This window comes from Protopterus annectens, chromosome 12.part0 (assembly GCF_019279795.1).
Source record: "Protopterus annectens isolate FY-2018-M chromosome 12.part0, PAN1.0, whole genome shotgun sequence".
NCBI classification, from domain to species: domain Eukaryota; kingdom Metazoa; phylum Chordata; order Ceratodontiformes; family Protopteridae; genus Protopterus; species Protopterus annectens.
The window spans coordinates 32,214,925-32,234,924 of NC_056746.1; positions in this window are offsets into that span (position 1 = coordinate 32,214,925).

Genomic DNA, 20,000 nt, shown 5'->3' on the forward strand with positions numbered 1-20,000 from the left:
GTTACAGCTACATCTAGACTATTATTTGTCTTTTCTCACCAAATTTCTCTATAGCAGTAAATCAAACACATTGCTGGAGTCATAGTCTCACATTATTAACCATAAGGGCCATTATACTTTTTTGGCCAGCTAGACAGCCTTTCAGCCATGTGTGGTCATATATTTAACACTTATTAGATTTCTCTGTTAAGTTATCTTGTAAGTCAGTCCTTAGTGCTGGAATCATGGTTGAGTATCCACACTTATACGAGAGTTATACGAGAGAGGGTTCAGTCATGTATAGTAAACATCCCTCATCAGCATCTTTTTTCAAACTTAAAAGCAATATCACCCTTCCATAAAGTCAGACACCAAATCAGAGAAATCCTGTGTGCTCAAGCAAGTTGTAACTGATTCTCTGTCCAAAAAAACAGCTCAAGACCAAAACCATGTCTACTGTTCTTGTAATAATCCCTTTTTACTGATATATCTACAGCCAGTTAAATAGCCTTGGTTCTATTTCCTGCATGGTCATTTTTCTCCATGCTCAGCACTTTGAGCTATTCGATATGCAGTCTTTATCCTGTAAACTAACCACTCATAAATGCATGCGCACTGCAGTCTGCATAATCATTTTCTCTTCTTATTTTTATTTTTTAATTTACTCTCCAGGCTGAATCTGAAAATGGTCATCCTGGATGAGTGTTCTACCCCAGTTAACAAATGAAAATAAAATGTAACTTCTTTGTTGTCTCCTCCTACTGTGGTCTATTATCCATTTCCCAATCCCCATCATAAGGGGATTGGTACATCATCATGCTGGTGACAGTTAGGCTTTACACATTGTAATGCTGGTGACAGGAAGGCTGATGACATAAGACTTTGCACAGCGCCATCTTGGTGACATTTAGGATGGGTACATTGCCATGTTAGTGACAGTAAGACTTTACACATTGTCATGCTGGTGACAGTTAGGCTTTTCTTCCTATGCTAGAGTGTGCTGTATGATGCACCATGATGCCAAGTGTGGCTTGCCACATGTCAGAATCAGAATCACATTTATTGACCAAGTTAGCACACATAAAAGGAATTTGACTCCAGTTTCAATGATTCTCTAAGTATGAATTACATAAACAACATACATACAATTATTAAGAACAAAACAAATGATATACATACAACTATTAAGAACAAGACAAAAAAAAGAAAAAATGTAAATATACATACAAGGTGCAAACTGCAACTCAGTCCAAGAAATACTGAAATAAACTCTGAAAGAAACAAGTATTAATAATACTTGGAGGCTTGGGAAAAGGAATACACCAGTCTAATAAGCTGAGTTAACTGTTTATGAACTTGATGGCCTGTGGGAAAAAACTGTTCTTATATCTGCTTGTTTTGGTGCGTATTAATCTATAATGCCTTAGCGATGGTAATAGTTCAAAAAGATGGTGGCCTGGATGTGACGGGTCAGTGATGATTTTCCTTGTTCTTTTCATGACTCTGGAATGGTACAGGTCCTGTAAGGAGGGCAAACTACCACCAATGATATTTTCTTCAGACCTGACTATTCAATGTAACCTATTTTTGTCATGATTAAACAGAGATCCAAACCACATTGTTATGGATGAGCTGAGAACAGACTTAATGACTGCTGTATAGAACTGAACCAACAGTTCCTGTATGAGGTTGAACCTCCTCAGCTGTATACACTTACTTATATATATATGCATGGGTACACTTGTTTACTCAGAAATATGACTGTTCTCATCAGTTGCATACCTGTGCTAGAAAAAATCCTTGGTCTCTTCCAAGAGCTATAAAGCAATCAGTAATAAACATACACCCTCTCTTTGAGAGAAAGAGAGATGAAAAGAGCCACTGAATTACCGTGCCACCATCTGTGGTTCTCTGGCATACGTTTTGCACTGTTGCCTCTTGAATTCCTCAGTAAGTCAGTATTGAGACTGTTGAGGGCACAAATACCACCACAGTATTCCTTTCCACAGTCGTTGACTATTCTATTTCCATGCAACCCCATAATACCCAAGGGAAATCTCCTCTAAGAATATCTGACCCTCTCTGGTACATTCTGGAGACATCATGGAAATGCCATTTCAGATAAGGCTTCATCATGTAGCAGTATCAGTCAGACAGCCATTGAAGACAATTTAATGTCAGGGTTGTGGATGTGGTTGCACAAAATGTAATTGCAGCAGCTTTACTAATGTTCCTCTATGTGATCTCATAATAGCAGCCACAATGCCTTTACATTTAAATCTATGTAGAAAAACACCTCGGCCTCTCCACAGAAAAAGGCAACAGTCCCTAAGATAGTCTATCTCTTTTCTTAAGTAATCCTATATTGATTGTGACCAATGCGTGTGCTGCATTTTTGCCATTTTCACCACTGGCACAACAGCTAAACATTTTCTTGAACACAGGTGACCAGCCTATCCTGCATTGCTACTATTTTGAACCTCTTTGTATCTATTTAACAACATTTCTCATCAATCTTTTCTTGTCACATGATTCCTACATAAGGAGAAAAAATAGCTTTCAAAGTTCTCATGAATCTTTCATCTCTGAGTGGGAAGTTTTATTTTAAAATAGCAGTTCTAATCTGACAACAAATTTTCGTAATGATAGAACACTTCATCTTTCTTCCTTAATAGTAAACGTTAGGCCTTTTAATTTAGAACATAAGTTTCCAGTTCTACAATTTTCAGATGTTGAACAAGCCTTGTTCACTTTTGAGTTATATTTACTGATTTATTTATTTTCTAGCTGAGGAAACTGAACCAGACTGCACCCTGTCCAGCCACATTCTGCACTCAGCATTATGCAGACATGTATAATATATAAGTGATGTATGTGAAATAATAAGCATATTAAAGAAAATAACTAATATTAGGCGTGGGTTTGGCATAATGGCTAATGTCTATACTTCATAGAAACAAGGTACAGAGTTTGATCCTGACCTCAGGATATTGACTAGACTTAACATGGTAGCCTACTAGTCACCACTGACGACAGACTGAGATAGTGAAGTAGTAGCTGGTATTACATTTATTGCAGTAATAGAGGTAATAAGTGTAAAATCTCCATATAGGTGCCACTCATCTGATGGCATGGACAGACTGTACTGGATAAGAAAAATAAAACTAATTTACTCAGAGTATTTACCTCTACTTTCAAGATTAACCACTTCATCATAACACTATGTTTCCTGCTAAAGTCAAGCCTCTGACCCTTGAGAAGCATTGCCCACTTATCTTGGCCGTCATTCATACTTACCATATCCATTGATGATGGTGGCTGCATATTAGCTCCATTATTGCCAAGAAAGCTGGAATGATATATTTGGGCACTTGCAGTAAAAAGTCTTGACTGAAGATATCACCCATATGTTCTGGTTACCACAAAGTAAGGCTTAAAGCTGAAGCTAAAATTATCCATTCCAGTCTGCTTAATTTCCAGGGATTTCAGTCTCAGATTCTAGGAAACAGACTATACAGAGCAGTTCTATTGTTAAGTTAACAAGACACAACACTATGTTATTGATTGTGCCTATAATTATTATGGTTCTGACCCAGTTATTATCGTTCTGACCCTATAACTAGCTGGTATTCAAGTTTCTTATCAGCACTGCACTTTTTCTGTGGATCGTCCTGATTTACCACCACCAGTCACAATCAGCATCCTTCTCAGTGTCTTTAAGTAGATAAGCAATGCAGGCAGGGGGTCCTGCTAGGTGACCAGAGCCTACAGTGAGATGAAAACCTTCAGTAGAATCAATGTGAATCTCCTAGTGGCTATCCATTCACTAATCTGTTACCTTCACTAGACCCAAGCTGCAAACTAGGAAACATATAATTCAGGAAAGGATATGTGCTTTGCTATTCCACTTTATTTATTTTATTTATTTATTGAAATTTGGTGACCGGGAAAGTCCGACTGGGTCAGAAACCCATTTTCAGCAGAGGCCTGGGGAGAAAAGCTCCAGTAACAAATACAGACATAAAAGAATTAAAATTCGAACTAAGCATTACATAGGTTTCTAGTACAGGTACACAGAATACTAGGTTAACAGTTATACCTAATCATACTTATATTCCTAGTGATAATATAAATTGTTGTGTGTATAGACAACATACACAGTAGGTTTTAAGTAATTCATTCAAGATTTTGGCAGAGTAGATGGAGTTATACAAAGACATAAAATACAGTAGTTGTGTTGAAGCAGTGTCCATCAAACAACACTGAGGGTTTATGTAGCCTTTTCTGTCAACGTACCCAAAGTGACCAGCATGTAATCAACTGCACTGGTTTTAAAACTCAGTACCAGCACTAATCATGGAATATCTTAGCCTTTACTGATTGTTATACTATGTAAGTAGGACAATTATACTTTGGCATTAAAATATAAAATTGCCTCAAATTCTTATTTGGATACAGGACATGGGAATATACCTCAATGTTCATTACTTGGCACCCTTGTGTTTTTGTCAAATCCAAACAGGCTGACTTATTTCAACTTTAATTCAAAAATACTTGCCTGTGCTGATATTGTTATATTCATTTGACAGGTGTCAAAAGAAAAGAAAAAAAAAACAGAAAATAACTACAGATAAATTTTGACAAATTACAGTTTTTGGGCAAATGAGCACTGTTTTAGGATGCAGGTAAACCAACTGCAATGTTGTATTTTAGAGACCATCCTACAGGTTATGTAATAAAATTAGATCATGAAATCATGAATCTGTCCATCGTCATCATCAGGGTGAGGGCTGGCCTGGATAGGCTATCATTTAGACAGCCATCATGGGTGGTTTAGCTTTTTCTGTTGTGCATCCCTGGTTCTGCACACACTCAGCAAATCTCCCAGGAGGTGTGTGCAATTGGCCGACCATGGATGCCATCTCCAAATAACCAGGGAATTGTTATGGCTAGGCTTGTATAGGCCCCATGGCTGATAGCCTAATACCAACCTATGAACCTATGAACCATGCCCCCCCCTCCCCTCGAAGCACAAAATGCTTCCCCAGTCTCCCATTCCAGTGTGCCTCACATGTGAACACAATCCTACCCTTCCCCTAGGGAGAGGCAAACCAAATACCCCCTTCATTTGTCCCTCACCCTATTTGACTCCTCTGGTTTTAGGGCCACTTGTTAAACCCCAGTAACCTGCATCACAATCAGGACACCATCATCGGAACCACTGAAGCAGACTATTTAGGCTTAAGTCTTGATGTCAGAATGTCATTCAAAGGCTGCATTTAAACGTTATGTGTACAACTGTCCCTGATGTTTATACAGTATGCGCAGATGGTGATGATATTAGAGAGTTATCAGGTTGTACATTGTTGTTATCCATTTTTTATCATCTATTGATTTGTTTGGGGTTGAGGTAAAAGCTATATGCAAAGAGTAAACATTTTATATTATTCAGTTTTTAAGGCTAACAGAAAACATCTTGACAGCATATCACATTGCAACTTGTATTCCCCTTTGAATCAACTTCGAAGAAAAAAATTTGAATCATTAGGTATGCTGTTACTACATAAAGTAAAGATTTAAAATTTTGTTACAGACATAAAAAAGCTCAGAGCTTTGTTTAGACTGTTCCTTTTTATTAAAATTGAAAGTCACAAATTGTCTGTTTATACATTTATTGCTGCAAGAACAGTCCCAAAAATATATCCTCTTTATATTCTAAGCTGTTTTTAACTCATTCCCTCCAATGGAGCTCTGGACGTTTGCACTGTAACTTGTAGTGGATGGAGCCTACACTTTTTGATAAAATCAAATTATAGCCTCACACTTCAAATGGTACTTACTTATTATCGCAACCAGATTTTCGCGGTTGCGAAATGCGCATATCAGCACAGATAGGAGCGCATGAAACAATTGAGACTGACTTTGTAAATATGTAGTACTGCCCAAAAACTTTACATTTGCTGTAAGGTGGTAATCAGACTCTGTATTGCTGGGGAATGTCTTCAGATTACCTTTGGGAACACAAGCACTGGAGAAAACCCTCATCCTGTTTTTTTGCATTACACATGCATGCTACAGTTTTCATGGCTGCTATCGTACTCTTGGTTGTATTTTTTTGAACTTGTAAAAGGAATTCTTGAGAGAAGTCAAACACACGCACTGAGCAAGTGTTTTAGCTACACTTGCTTACTTTTAACCATTGTTGTGTTTGCAAATTGTCAAAAAAATAAAGGTCACCAAAATCATCACTTCTGTTTCTGCGTTTGCCTTCTCTGAAGGATTCCTTCCACACAACGAATACAATCCATTCATCACAGTGACAGCAGGCATGACATTTCAAGTGTGCAACACGCACGTAAAAAACAGGAAGACGGTTTTCTCCACTGTTTTTGTTTCCGAGGGTAAGCCGAAGTTATCCCCCAGCAATATAGAGTCTGAATACCACCTTCCAGTTTTTCATGGCCCCGTTTCTACTGAAGTAAGCGAAAATCGCAACTACGAAAATCTGGTTGGGATACTACATAAGTACCCTTCAAACAAATGCTCATATCTCTGTAATGATTAAGAAGAAGTGTACTGTTCAGCACACACTATTTTCTAGTGATAATATTATTTAGGTTCTAGGTCTTAAATTGCATTTTATCAGTCATAGTTAACACAGTAACTATTATGTTTGTAATATTTTCTAAACAACTTACAATATCTCTGCAACCACTCAGGTTACACAGATACTGTCAGCAGCACTTTATTCATCCAGTTGTGAGCTTTCATACGGAGCTCACCAGTTCTATCTGTGCTACTTCATTGTTGAGATATTTAGGAAAACATTACATTTATGACAACATAAATATCTGATGACCAACAATAAATATAGCTTGACCAGCACTAGAAAGAGGTCAGCTATCAGACAGATGTGCTTGCCACTATGTAAGATTTAAGATTAAATGTTTTAATACTTTGTATGTAGCATGGTTTTGGAATTATTATTTTACTAAACACCATTTCTGAATTATCACTTGTGACATAGGCAAAAATACATGTATATAAAAGTAATCAAACTATATTAACAGCTTCACATTTACAAACATTATATATCATTAATGACTTCACACTGACAAACATTATATATATAATTAATCACTTTACATTGACAGACATATATCATTAACAACTTCACATTTACAAACATTATATATCATTAACGACTTCACATTTACAAACATTATATATAATTAACAATTTCACATTTACAAACATTATATATAATTAACAACTTCACATTGACAAACGTTATATATAATTAACAACTTCACATTGACAAACATTATATATCAACAACTTCACATTTATAAATGTTATATATCATTAACAACTTCACATTTACAACCATTATAATTAATTAACAAATTCACATTTACAAACATTATATATCATTAACAACTTCACATTTACAACCATTATAATTAATTAACGAATTCACATTTACAAACATTATATATCATTAACGACTTCACATTGACAAACATTATATATCACATAAATTGTTATATATCCTATGTACAAGCAGTATTTGACACCTACAGCCATTGTACAGTACGATGTAACTGTAGAGGTAGGTGGAGGCGTCACCCGGCTGTAATGAGTTAAAGGAAACTCTAAGAATACAGTCTGCATTTGTAATTATTTTTAATGCCTTTCACTTTATTTTGTTGTCATTTATAATTTATTGTATTTCCTTTAGAATTTGTTAAACAGGGTAGAGCAGTGATACTACTGGACCAGTCTCAGCCTGGAAGTAAACAAATAGATACATGACATTATATACAGACTGAAAGACAAAACAGAACATATGCATGTATTATATACAACATGAATATCACAGTCGGCTTCAGGATGTAAAGACAATAAATATCGGGGCATTATATACAGTGTTTGACAAAACAATGTATCTCTCTCTCGCTCTCTCTCTCTATATATATATATATATATATATATATATGTATATATATATCTATATACATATACATACATATATATATATATATATATATATATATATATATATATATATATATATATATATATATATATATATATATATAAATATAAATGTAAATGTTTGTTTGTTCAAAATCTTAAATCTCTGAAAGTTCTTCACCGATTGCTTTGAAATTTTCACACAATGTTGCATTCGAATCTGGCGTGTTTTTATATACCTACTATTATATAGATGTCACACGTTGCATTCGAATACACGCGTGTTTTTATATACCTACTATGGAGTCTATATATTTGGATAGAAATATGCAATTTTATATGTTTTTGTTATAACTGTCTTTCTTCTTTTTCATTGCAATCGATCTGCTTTAGTTCATCCAAATAATGCCTCGCAGAAGATCAAACTTAGGTCGTCGTACTCGTGGAGCGGAAGCAGTGCGATGAATAATTGCAAATCAAACTAAGGAAGAACAGGCATCAGCGAACGAGTGAAACAGACAAAGAATGGCTCAAATACGTGCCGATTAAGCAGCAGAGCGACGTGCAGCCAGACTTGAGGATGCACGGTTGCCAACACGGCGATCACGTTCTGTAGCTTCAGATCTGCTTCGTTCTCCTCGATCAACACCAGCGGATGAAATAAATGCTTGCCTGAAATACTCTACTTTGCGGCGACATGTAAAGATGTTAAAATTAACTACAAATATGTGTGTCCAGCTGCAAAACAATCGATCAGCTGAGATATTCTCACATCAATTGCTGGAAATTGGGAACGGAAAGGTGCCGGTTGATCTGACCTCAGGATGAATTTCATTGCCTCATAACTTCTGCAATTTAGTGACGTCAAAAGAAGAATTGGTTGAAAAAGTATTTCCCAATATTCAAACCAATTATAAGAACCACGATTGGCTGAGTGAACGAGCGATTCTTGCAGCCAAGAACAAAGACGTCTACAAACTTAACAATATTATTCAGTCTAACATTCAAAGCGAGGCAGTCACATACAAGTCCGTTGACACTGTTGTGGAAGCAGATGAAGCGGTTAATTATCCAACAAAATTTTTAAATTCACTCGATCTGCCAGGGATGCCACCGCACGTACTGCAATTGAAAATCGGCGTGCCAATTATCATGTTGCGAAATATCAACCAGCCAAAGCTTTGCAACAGCACATGGCTTGCAGTAAAAAAATTAATGAGCAACGTCATAGAAACAACAATCTTGACAGGACCTTTCAAAGGTGAAGATGTCCTCATTCCTTGCATTCCTATGATTCCAACGGATATGCCATTTCAATTTAAGAGATTGCAATTCCCAATTCGATTGGTGTTTGCAATCACCATCAACAAAGCTCAGGGCCAATCTTTAGAATTGTGCAGTTTAGATCTACACACAGATTGCTTCTATCATGGACAATTATATGTTGCGTGTTCTAGAGTCGGCAAACCAGACAATCTCTATATCTGCACAGACAATGGAACAACAAAAAATATTGTATACCCACAAGCATTGTGAAATTAAACGTATTAGAAACGTGCGTTTTCTCTTTTCTTTCTTTTCCATTTAACCAGACTGAGCCTCAGCAATGCGTGGCTGGGTACAGCTAGTATATATATATATATATATATATATATATATATATATATATATATATATGTATATATACACGGGTCCCTATCAAATGATAGAAAACTAATTTGATGGAAAATCATGTGGCTGAAACCAAAACAAAGAAAGCTCAAAACACTGAAAACTCATTTGACTGAAACTCAAAACACTGAAAATGCTATATGCCCTTTTCCCCACGGTAGTGGGATCCTGGAGTTAGTATATATATATATATATCTATATATATATATATAGATATATATATATATATATATATATATATATATATATATATATTTAGGTGGGGGTGGGGTGCATAGCCCCCTACATTATTCATACATTTTAAACCCTACACATGGATGCTTATAACTACAATGAATAACTGTTTGGAGAAAACAATATTTACATAAACTATTTTGAGTTTCAGTCAAATGAGTTTTCAGTGTTTTAAGCTTTCTATTATATATATATATATATATATATATATATATATATATATATATATATATATAGCTCCCCTTTATAATCTCAAAATACTGAAATCTCGAATTTCAGTATCTCGAAACTATAAAGGTGAATGACTCACAATCCCGAAACCCAAAAGCATGAAACACACAATCACGAACATGCATACACCATACACCACACAACACACACACACACCATTCTACCCACACCACACAAACTATACAACCCTACACTACATGTAAGCGGGGGGGGGCAAGCCCCCCTGCAGCCCCATGTGGGGAGCTGTGCCCCCCTACTTATATATACTAACTCCGAGATCGCACAAACAGAAAAAAAAACCTAGACATTCTACAGTCCCTCACACACACACACACACACACACACACACACACACACACACACACACACACACACACACACACACACACACACACACACACACACAAACACCAACACATCCAACACTCGCACTCATGCTTCCACCTCCCTACCTTAACCCCCACGTACAACTTACAAAAACCCTCACATACACTCATTCACCTTAAATTCCAGACACCATCCCAGCCAAACACATCTCGTAAAGTAGCATTTATGCACTTTCGCTATTTTGAAGTTTTGCCTTTAGAGTCTCAGGATACTGAAATATTGAAATTCGAGATTTCAGTATTTCACAATTATAAAGTGGGAACATATATATATATATATATATATATATATATATATATATATATATATATATATATATATATATATGGTTCCCATTCAGAAGCCTGAAACATCATAAGCCTGAAAATCAAAATCCTGAAACCAAAAGCCTGAAAATTCAGAATCCTGAAAACTCAAAATCCTGAAAGCCCAAAATCCTGAAACTCAAAATCCTGAAAACACAAAATAGACATACTGATGTCATTGTGGCTTTGCTATTGTTAGCCCTGTGGTGTTAGGTCACGCGTTGGGGTCAGGTAAGTGTGCGGTTGGTTTTATTTTAGGGTTAGGCGGTTTAAGTGAGTTAGGGTTAGGCGCAGGTTAGGCATGTATGCAATAGTGACAAATATTGGGGTTAGGCGGTTTAAGTGAGTTAGGTTTAGGCGGGTCAGGTGAGTGTGCGATAGTGACGGACCTTAGGGTTAGGGTTAGGGTCAGGGTCAGTTGGTAGATATTAGTGTCTTTATAGTGACATATTAGCATTATTTGTGTTTTCAGGATTTTGAGTTTCAGGATTTTGGTCTTTCAGGATTTTGGGCTTTCAGGATTTTGAGTTTTCAGGATTCTGAATTTTCAGGCTTTTGGTTTCAGGATTTTGATTTTCAGGCTTATGATGTTTCAGGCTTCTGAATGGGAACCATATATATATATATATATATATACACACTAGACAATCTCAATGTATTGAAATGTCGAATTTCAGTACGTCGAGACCGAATAGTGGAAAACCCAAAACTACACTATGCCGAACACGGAAGTGTCGAATCTGCAAATGTCGAATCCGCCGGTTTCGTGGTGTTGCATTTGTGACGTGTGGTGCGGTTTGTGGATTTATCTGGGGTTTCAGGTAAGTGCTGTGTGTTTGAGGATATTGGGTAGGGATTTTAGTGTGTGTGAGTGTGATCGGTGGTGTTTTTTGTGTGTGTGTTTAGTGCAACCTCGGAGTTAGAATACATAAGTAGGTGAGGGTGTGGGGGGTGCAGGGGGGCTTGCCCCCCTGCTTATAGGTTGGTTAAGTGTGTTTGAGTGTGTTGTTATGTTTGTTTAGTTAGGTATATGTATGTGCGTGTGATTATGTCCTGGTTTGTGTGTGTGTGTGAATAGTCGCGGTTGTGGTATTCATGATTATGGGTTTTCGTGTATGTGGGTTTTCGACTATTCAGTCTCGAAATACTGAAATTCGATATTTCAGTATTTTGAGATTGTATAGTGAATCTATATATATATATATATATATAGGGGTCTACTTTGTTATGTTGAATCTCATTTCACTGAATTTAATTTTCACCCCGACCACTTCGCTGAAAACTCAAATTACTGAAAACTGATTTCACTGATTCTCATTTCACTGAACTCCCGTTAGTATATATGGCACTGTGTAGAGTACTGTAAGGCAAGTAAAATGTATATGCCCTTTTCCCCACTGCAGTGCAATCCTGGAGTTAGTATATATAGTTAGGAGGGTGTGTGTGTGGGGCACTTAGTTTAAGTACATATTGTCTCTGGAGACAGTTAGTCATTGGTGTTGTAACTATGCATGTCTATTGTTTAACATGTATTGTTTTTAGGTTTTTGTTAAAATAGAATATAAAACAAGCAAGGTGGGGGCTACACCCCCAAAATGTGGGGGGCTGTTCCCCCGACACCTCCGCTATATAGGTCTACTTTGATTCACTGAAAACTCATTTCACTGAATTCCAAAACAATCACACCAAATTGCTGAAAGCTCAAATCACTGAAAACTCATAGGTTCATAGGTTCATCGGTAGGTACTAGGCTATGACAGAGTCATATCTGTACTTGTTCTGGAGTGACCTGAGTGCTTGTGTTATGTGGCGGATCCTGGCACCCGACAGACAGCTAACAGTAACCTTCTCCTTATTCAGCCTAGTGAGTGGGATGTCACTGTGCCTGACTATAGAGTCACCTATTACTAGTGTGTTGGGTATGTTATTTTGCCTTAAGGGCTGTGATTGCGTGGCACAGTGGTTTTGTGAAGTATGTGTTTCATGGTTTGTGTTGGGGGGGGTGGACGTTGCTTGGATGTCTGCTTTGGAGGTCTCTGTTGCTTTTGCAGATTTTTTATTTAGAGCCTCTGAGTATATTTTCGTCTATTTATGTGTGTTTTTTGCCAGTGCTGGTTTCATAGGTCTATGTGAGGCTGGTGATGTGATGCAAGTAATTCCCTTCTCCTCTTGACTATCTAGTTCAGTGTTGGGTTGAGAGAGCTTAGCCTCCAGTTTGGCTGTATAATTGCATCTCTCGCATGTATTAGTGTTTGGTGGTAGGAGGAGAGGGTTGTCTGTGTACTTGAGGCAGTTATAACATTGCCTCAAAATGCCCAGATTCACCATTTGGACCGGAGAGTACACCTTCGGACAGGCCTGGATAGGTACAGTGAACTGTCTTACTGATTGGTTGGTAAGGTCGATTAGAGAGCCATGTCCTGGGGGGGGGGGTCTAGTGCTAAGGTTTATTAGTGCTTGCTATGAGTTTTGAGCAAGTGCCGGGCTGAGAAGTGAATAGTTTGAGTCTTTAAGTTGAAAGTTTGTCTAGTTCCAAGGGAAAAATTAAAGAGTAGACTTTGTGTAGCCGGGAATAGTTATACCCTAGCTAACTAGCACTGCCCGGCGTGCAAAACTGCACTACTGCGGGTTTTATTGCAGTGAAATGAAAGAGATAGAAATTAGCCCAAAATGGCCAATAAACTACTAATTTCTGGGCTGAAACCACTCCTCCAGGGACAGATAGGCTGCTCAAAGTTCCCTCTCTCACAGTGAACAGAGAAACTTCCTTCTATCCATGTAAGGTATGGGCAAACACAGAAACTTGTAAAACAGCCCTGAATTCAGCACTAACATGAAAACTGGACTAAACTAGCTTAGAAAGATGGGAAAACAAGTATTTTTTTTCCAGAAAATAAAGCAGATACAATGAAAAAAAACACTTTAAATGCACAGAAATGGCTATCACCCTTTTGTGTGTAGCCTACAACAGTTAAACAGGTAATTTAAACACAAAAATGACTTTGTTAAAGTGCAGGCAGTAAAATAAGTACAATATGTAGCTGAAACAAGCTTTTTAAATCACAGAAACTCAAGAAAATCGGCGTTTCAGGTGGAATTAGCTAAAGGCAGCAAGGAAATGCAGAAAAATTATACTTTATCCCTCCAAAGTCTCTCTTGTGTCTCTCTGCTGCTGTAGAACTCTGCAGGGCACCAGGCAGGAGCTTGCTGAGCTATATAATAGTACAAAAACCTTGCAAATGTGGGTTTTATAGCAGGGAAATGAAAGAGATAGCAATTAGCCCAAAATGGCCAATAAACTACTAATTTCTGGGCTAAAACCACTCCTCCAGGGACAGATAGGCTGCTCAAAGCTCCCCTCATTTCACTGAATTACATTTCACTGAATGTAAATACTGTTGGGCAAATAAAAAGTATATGCCCTTTTCCCCACTGTAGTGTGATCCCTGGAGTTAGTATATATATATATATATATATATAGTTAGGGAGGTGTGGGGGGCATAGCATTCACCTACTTTTGGTTTTATATTGTTAGCTTTCAGTCCAATGAGATTCATAAATTTAAAAGCGAAGTAGGTGGGGGGCTAAGCCCCCACATCCCCAAAAATGGGGAGGGCTGTGCCCCCACACCCCTCTAACTATATATATATATATATATATATATATATATATATATATATATATACTAACTCCAGGGTTGCACTACAGTGAGGAAATGTTTTATTTTCTCAACAGTACTTATATTCAGTGAAATGAGTTTCAGCGATTTGAGCTTTCAGTGAATCAAATATCTATATATATATATATATATATATATATATATGTGTGTGTGTGTGTGTGTGTGTGTGTGTGTGTGTGTGTGTGTGTGTGTGTGTGCATGTGTATATATATATATATATATATATATATATATATATATATATATATATATATGTATGTCTGTGTGTGTATATATATATATATATATATATATATATATATATATATATATATATATATATATATATATATATATATGCTAGCTTTACCCAGCCACGCGTTACTGTCACTCAGTCTGGTTAAATGGAAAAGAAAGAAAAGAGAAAACGCACGTTTCTAATATGTTTAATTTCACAATGCTTGCGGGTATACAATATTTTTTGTTGTTCCAATGTCTGTACAGATATAGAGATTGTCTGGTTTGCCGACTCTAGAACACGCAATATATAATTGTCCATGTGAGAAGCAATCTGTGTGTAGATCTAAACCACACAATTCTAAAGATTGGCCCTGAGCTTTGTTGATGGTGATTGCAAATGCCAATCGAATTGGGAATTGCAATCTCTTAAATTGAAATGGCATATCCATTGGAATCATAGGAATGTGAGGAATGAGGACATCTTCACCTTTGAAAGGTCCTGTCAAGATTGTTGCTTCTATGACATTGCTCATTAATTCTTTTACTGCAAGCCGCATGCCGTTGCAAAGCTTTGACTGGTTGACATTTCGCAACATGATAATTGGCACCCTGATTTTCAATTGCAGTACATGCGGTGGCATCCCTGGCAGATTGAGTGAATTCAAAAATTCTCTTGGATTATTAACCACTTCATCTGCTTCCACAACAGTGTCGACGGACTTGTATGTGACTGCCTCACTTTGAATGTTAGACTGAATAATATTGTTAAGTTCGTAGATGTCTTTGTTCTTGGCCGCAAGAATAGCTCGTTCAGTCAGCCAATCGTGATTCTTATAATTGGTTTGAATATTGGGAAATACTTTTTCATCCAATTCTTATTTTGACGTCACTAAATTGCAGAAGTTATGAGGCAATGAAATTCGTCCTGAGGTCAGATCAACCGGCACCTTTCCGTTCCCAATTTCCAGCAATTGATGTGAGAATATCTCAGCTGATCGATCATTTTGCAGCTGGACATGCATATTTGTAGTTAATTTTAACGTCTTTATGTGTTGCCACAAAGTAGAGTATTTCAGGCAAGCATTTATTTCATCCGCTGGTGTTGATCGAGGAGAACAAAGCAGATCTGAAGCTGCAGAACGCGATCGCCGTGCTCGCAACCATGTATCCTGAAGTCTGGCTGCATGTCGCTCTGCTACTTCCTCGGCACGTATTTGATGCATTCTTTGTCTGTTTCACTTGTTTGCTGATGCCTGTTCTTCCTCAGTTTGATTTGCAATTACTCGTCACACTGCTTCCGCTCTGCGAGTACGACGACGTAAGTTTGATCTTCTGCGAGGCATTATTTGGATGAACTAAAGCAGATCGATTGCACTGAAAAAGAAGCAAGAAAGTTAAAAACATACAAAATTGCATATTTGTATACAAATATATAGAATCCATAGTAGGTATATAAAAACACACGCTTATTCGAATGCAACTTGTGACATCTATATAATAGTAGGTATATAAAAACACGCACGTATTCAAATTCAACATTGTGTGGAATTTTATTTTATTTTATTTAACATTTATGAATTGGGAAAGTCCAACATGGAACAAAGCCAATTTTCAGCGGAGGCCCAAGGAGAAACACTCCAGACGCATGTCTTTGTAATGTGGGAGGAAACGGAGCACCCAGAGAAAACCCACATGAATGCAGGGAGGATATGCAGACTGCACACAGAAGGCACTCCAGCCAAGAATCAAGCCAGAGAACCTCTTGCTGTGAGGTGACATGCATTTCTTTCAGAGATTGCAGCAATCAGAGGGAGACACACCGCAAAATAATCTATACACACACACACCGAATCTAAGATAACACTACAGCAGGGAAAAGAAGAAATTTCCTTAACTTTTCTGTTAACTGATCTCTTACAATAATGCTGCTTACACAATGATGAAACAAGTTAATTTCATTCTACCAATGTTTGACAAGCTAACCAAATATGGGTCCACTAAGGAAGAACTTAGCCTAAAAAAATCAACATGAAACCTAAAATAGTCAAGAAAATAGTATAGACAACACTTCCTTTGACTTGTACACAATCTCTAACCATACAAGCAAAAATAACATTTTTGTAGAGGGGCGGCAAACCCCACTGCACCCTTTATTAATTAAATATACCAACACTGAGACCTCATAATACAGGAGAAAATACTTATTCTCCAATCCCAGCATTATAATAACCTGGCAAAAATGCAAAATCTATATGCCAGGCACTTCAAATGAAAAAAAATATTATTTATTTATCTACATGCTTTAAGATTTTGTCTCAGGTTCATAGGTTCATAGAAGATTACTAGGCTAACAGCTTAAGGGCCCTTACAAGCCTAGCCAATATAACCTAATTTTACCCGATGCAAGGTGTGAATTTGCAATTCTCTAGTCATTGATCCAAAATGCATTTGAAGAGGGCCAGGGACAAGTTCTGCTTAATGTGAATAGGAAGCCTTTTCCAAAGAAGGAGCAATCTCTGAGACGCACATCTGTCTCATCAACATGTTTTGTTTGAGCTGTTGACTAGGTTTAGATCCCTAGATTGGGTGGCCTTCATGCTGTTTGACTTCCAGATCTGTAAAACTCCATCAAGGCTGTATTTGTGAGTGTTTTGTAGGTCAGGCATAGGTCATCCATTTATAATCGGTAGGAGACAGAGTAAAGGGATAGACTTTTATTCGATCTGCATAGTTCATGTTGTTTGCACCCTGTATTAAGGTTGCTCCACTTTCTGGAAGTATCTAGTAAAGTACATGCCAAATGGCACTCTGTACTCGATTGTTGGTCTAATGAGGGCTGAGTACAGCAGGACTATACTTTACTTGGATCTGGATGCCATACCTTTACTTATAAGTTGTGCCACTTAAAATGATTTCCTCACCACTGTGGACACCTGGTGATCAAAGTTCAGGCTGCTGTCTATTTGTGTACCCAGCTCTCTCACCTCTAAGTCTACTCTAAGGGGCATGCTATTGATTTTGTAATTTGCAGGGGTATTTGACTTCCCAAAAGTCATGATAATGCATTTTTCTGCATCTTGTTTTAGGCTATGGTTCTGACATCAATCATTTTTCTGATCTAGACCCTCAGGAAGGATATCTACATCATTGGGGGATTCAGTGACTGCCCCCAGTTTACATTTATCAGCAAAGTTTGTCATCCAAGAGATCTTCCACATTTGCCTTAACTTCAGATAAGTATATTCTGAACACTAACCCTCAACTTCTACTGGCCATCAAAGGTGAGACAAGCTCTCTGGTTAAAGAAAGAAGTGCAGGGGGCACATGACTGCATTGTTGCTCACCCTGCATTTGTGTCCTGACCCACAAAATGTAAAATGACAAATAACATGACATTGTGCTTAAAAATACACATCTGTGATCAAACAATGTACTGAGTGTTAGGTATAAGAGATGGATTATGCCTTGTATCAGTACCTTTTTTTTGTATTTGAGCTTCATTCATGTTTGATTGCCTGGTATCTTGGCGGTCTTCCAACTGCATAGATCACTTGTCTTGTACATCACCTTCTGGAACATACTGACCAACCTTTATTCTCATTTGTTGCAAAATTAGCTGTTTAGCAATTACATTTGACATTATCTGTCTGGTGCTGTGATTTAATACAATAATTGTGGGGCACTGGCTATACCTGTGCACCTCTATACTCATGGAGTTGGTGCATCCAAATAATGCTTGGTGTAAAAGAATGTGTACAAAATATCATGGCTGTTATGACATGAAGCAGCCAGCACTAAAGAAAAAACAATTCTTTATGATTCGCACCCATGAAGTATTAGTAGTGAAGCATGGCTCCCTACACACATAGCATGATAAAACATTCAGCAAGAGAAAGCAATGATAAATATGATAATAAAAGGTCGACACATAATGTTTTATGTCTTCATGGAGTCTATTCCAGATGAGATGAAAAACATTGTAAATGAGACAGCTATAAAAAGTGCATATCATAAGCTCGGCAAATCAAACAGCAAAACCTCACAAAAACTACTTTTTTCACATTTTGAGTTAAACCAAGAAGCTAGTCAAAATATCAGAGTCCCATTTATTGTGTTTCATGTGCTTCCACTCATGCTAACATGCATGACTGACCAGAGGAATAGGCTCTGCCTAAGTTAGCATTCAGGCGAGGGACATGTTTCTCCAATTATAATTTATTTATTTTAAGGACAGGAACAAAATGCTGCTGCCATTTTACCGCAGTGACCCCACTCACAACAACCGTGGCTGTAGTTCACTGTGAGGGAGATGACCTTCTATTTGGTCTCTCCTCATGTTCTAGACAACCTGTCAAGAGACCCTTTGTGCCTCACTAAGTGATTATCTGGATTGTGGGTGGGGTGGCAGGCAGCTGGGATAACAGGAAGCAGAATTCTACAAAACTAAGGAAGGGGATGCCAAAGCCATAGCAAAAACATTGAATGTCTGTAGTCAGTGGCATCAAGACAGTCTGCAAGGCAATGCTGTGGTCAGGGTGCAGTCCATTCATGATGCTAAGTATGCTGGCAGGCAGCCAGATATCATGGGCAGACGAGTCGGTTTTCATGGATTAATGCGGATTTACATGAAGCACTTTCCCTACATGTGCATTTATTATTTATTTACTGACATTTTTTAACCAGTTAGTCCAGCTTGGTCAGAAACCCATTTTCAGTGGATACCAGAGGAGAAAAGCTCCAGTTATATTTAATATACGTGTTATCAGAGAATAAAAGATACATTTAGTTGCATTCAGTGTATCTTTTACAGAGAATAACAAGTTTCAGTTAGTTACATTCACTTAACATTTTGGAGAAAAAAGATTCCCTTTTAGTCTACAGTATGAGAAAGTTGTGTAGTAATGGTAAAACAAGGTCCAGGTACATCTAGAAATCTGCTAGCCGTATCTAAAGATAAAGCCAAAAGAGGGGTAAGATAAATATATATAACAGGACGAGCAGAGAAGGGATAAGAGCAGGGTAGTATACAAGCATAAGGCCTTGTATATGTAATAATCTTTAGTGATGAAAAATACCATGTGATTAGAAAGTGTATTAGTTTTATACTTTGACAGATTTGGTAGGCTGTTTTCTGCAGTCTAGGTAGAATGGGTGGGAGTTATGTACTTTGAAAGTGGGGTTTAGGAGAGGTTATGGCAGGGACAAGTTTTGGAGTTGAGCAGATGATGTTTAAGTTCCTTTTTAAATGAGATGGGTGTATAATGGCACGTCAGTCTAAGGGAAGTTTGTTCCAGGACTGGGCAACTGAGCATTTGTAT